The following is a 2,500-nucleotide window of genomic DNA, read 5'->3' on the forward strand; positions in this document are numbered from 1 at the left end:
ATAGGTTCACTTCATATACTGTGTGCACACACTCCACACGGGAGGAGTCAACCAAATAAAGACCCTGCTTGGGATTTTTAAAGCTCTATGAAAAACCGGGGCCGAATTTTCTGGCCGTGGCGAGTGGGCTGAAGCAGCATATGACAGAAAACAAAAACATGCTCTGCAGCGGTGGGATTCGAACCCACGCCCCCGAAGAGACTGGAGCCTTAATCCAGCGCCTTAGACCGCTCGGCCACGCTACCTGCTGCAAGCGTGGCACCTTGCGTCTTCTCAGGGGCTCAGTCCTTTCTGCGGCCGGCAATTCCCGTGGAAGCCGAGTCAGCCGGATCCTTTCCTCAGCAGTGGCTACAGAATTTAGTTTACTTCATATACTGTGTGCACACACTCCATACAGGAGGGGGGGTCAACCATTAAATGTCACTGTTTCGGCATTATTCTGCTTCTTTGCTGTCAAGGGTTCCATGGTGTAATGGTTAGCACTCTGGACTCTGAATCCAGCGATCCGAGTTCAAATCTCGGTGGGACCTTAAGTCTTTTCTCCCTTTCTCTCGACAGAGCAGGTCGGGGAAAGGGGGGGTTTAAAGGGGTTATCCAGCGCTACAAAAACATGGCCACTTTCCCCCTAAGTAGAGCCACACCACTGGGGCAGGAGAAAATGCCGACCAGGGAACCGTGGAGGAAGGAATGTTGGACTTGCCTGAAGAACCATGTCTAAATTGCTGGGACAGTCTTGTTACGCGCACAGATAAATTGTTTAAGCGCTCGTTTAGCGGACGACAAGCCATGATTTTGAGTTCAGCTCAAAAGGGGCGATCAATGACATACCAACCCTTTTTACTTCGTCCTTTAATACTTGACGCTTTTTCATTAGAAAATGATTGCTTAAATTCGAACGATTCAACGATTTTCTGGACGATTATCGGCCCGCGTAAAAGACCCTTAATGGTTATGGGATCCATAGGGAGGAGCATGTGACAGAAAAACTAATGCATGCTTTGGCAGCGGTGGGATTCGAACCCACGCCTCCAAAGAGACTGGAGCCTAAATCCAGCGCCTTAGACCGCTCGGCCACGCTACCGGCTGCAAGGCTGAGCGCATTGCGCCTCCTCGGGGGCTCAGACCTTTCTGTGGCTGGCGACTCCCTGTGGAAGCTAAGTCAGCCCAATCCTTTCCTCAGCAGTGGCTACAGAAATAGGTTCACTTCATATACTGTGTGCACACACTCCACACGGGAGGAGTCAACCAAATAAAGACCCTGCTTGGGATTTTTTAAAGCTCTATGAAAAACCGGGCCGAATTTTCTGGCCGTGGCGAGTGGGCTGAAGCAGCATATGACAGAAAACAAAAAACATGCTCTGGCAGCGGTGGGATTCGAACCCACGCCCCCGAAGAGACTGGAGCCTTAATCCAGCGCCTTAGACCGCTCGGCCACGCTACCTGCTGCAAGCGTGGCACCTTGCGTCTTCTCAGGGCTCAGTCCTTTCTGCGGCCGGCAATTCCCCGTGGAAGCCGAGTCAGCCGGAATCCTTTCCTCAGCAGTGGCTACAGAATTTAGTTTACTTCATATACTGTGTGCACCACACTCCATACAGGAGGGGGGGTCAACCATTAAATGTCACTGTTTCGGCATTATTCTGCTTCTTTGCTGTCAAGGGTTCCATGGTGTAATGGTTAGCACTCTGGACTCTGAATCCAGCGATCCGAGTTCAAATCTCGGTGGGACCTTAAGTCTTTTCTCCCTTTCTCTCGACAGAGCAGGTCGGGGGAAAGGGGGGTTTAAAGGGGTTATCCAGCGCTACAAAAACATGGCCACTTTCCCCCTAAGTAGAGCCACACCACTGGGGCAGGAGAAAATGCCGACCAGGGAACCGTGGAGGAAGGAATGTTGGACTTGCCCTGAAGAACCATGTCTAAATTGCTGGGACAGTCTTGTTACGCGCACAGATAAATTGTTTAAGCGCTCGTTAGCGGACGACAAGCCATGATTTTTGAGTTCAGCTCAAAAGGGGCGATCAATGACATACCAACCATTTTTACTTCGTCCTTTAATACTTGACGCTTTTTCATTAGAAAATGATTGCTTAAATTCGAACGATTCAACGATTTTTCTGGACGATTATCGGCCCGCGTAAAAGACCCTTAATGGTTATGGGATCCATAGGGAGGAGCATGTGACAGAAAAACTAATGCATGCTTGGCAGCGGTGGGATTCGAACCCACGCCTCCAAAGAGACTGGAGCCTAAATCCAGCGCCTTAGACCGCTCGGCCACGCTACCGGCTGCAAGGCTGAGCGCATTGCGCCTCCTCGGGCTCAGACCTTTCTGTGGCTGGCGACTCCCTGTGGAAGCTAAGTCAGCCCAATCCTTTCCTCAGCAGTGGCTACAGAAATAGGTTCACTTCATATACTGTGTGCACACACTCCACACGGGAGGAGTCAACCAAATAAAGACCCTGCTTGGGATTTTTAAAGCTCTATGAAAAACCGGGCCGAATTTT

General features: G+C 50.6%; 6 non-coding genes across 6 annotated transcripts; 2 read left to right on the forward strand and 4 right to left on the reverse strand.

The window, feature by feature from the left end:
* Positions 1–159: 159 nt before the first annotated feature.
* TRNAL-AAG (transfer RNA leucine (anticodon AAG)) lies at positions 160–245 on the reverse strand. The gene has a single exon. It is a non-coding gene; the product is annotated as a tRNA-Leu (tRNA).
* Positions 246–458: 213 nt separating this feature from the next.
* Positions 459–530, forward strand: TRNAQ-CUG (transfer RNA glutamine (anticodon CUG)). Its single transcript has one exon. It is a non-coding gene; the product is annotated as a tRNA-Gln (tRNA).
* A 469-nt stretch (positions 531–999) lies between these two features.
* TRNAL-UAG (transfer RNA leucine (anticodon UAG)) lies at positions 1,000–1,081 on the reverse strand. The gene has a single exon. It is a non-coding gene; the product is annotated as a tRNA-Leu (tRNA).
* Positions 1,082–1,359: 278 nt separating this feature from the next.
* TRNAL-AAG (transfer RNA leucine (anticodon AAG)) lies at positions 1,360–1,441 on the reverse strand. Its single transcript has one exon. It is a non-coding gene; the product is annotated as a tRNA-Leu (tRNA).
* A 215-nt stretch (positions 1,442–1,656) lies between these two features.
* On the forward strand, positions 1,657–1,728 carry TRNAQ-CUG (transfer RNA glutamine (anticodon CUG)). Its single transcript has one exon. It is a non-coding gene; the product is annotated as a tRNA-Gln (tRNA).
* Positions 1,729–2,198: 470 nt separating this feature from the next.
* On the reverse strand, positions 2,199–2,280 carry TRNAL-UAG (transfer RNA leucine (anticodon UAG)). Its single transcript has one exon. It is a non-coding gene; the product is annotated as a tRNA-Leu (tRNA).
* Positions 2,281–2,500: the final 220 nt, after the last annotated feature.

The sequence above is a fragment of the Dendropsophus ebraccatus genome, unplaced genomic scaffold, assembly GCF_027789765.1.
Source record: "Dendropsophus ebraccatus isolate aDenEbr1 unplaced genomic scaffold, aDenEbr1.pat pat_scaffold_908_ctg1, whole genome shotgun sequence".
In the NCBI taxonomy this organism is placed as follows: Eukaryota; Metazoa; Chordata; class Amphibia; order Anura; family Hylidae; genus Dendropsophus; species Dendropsophus ebraccatus.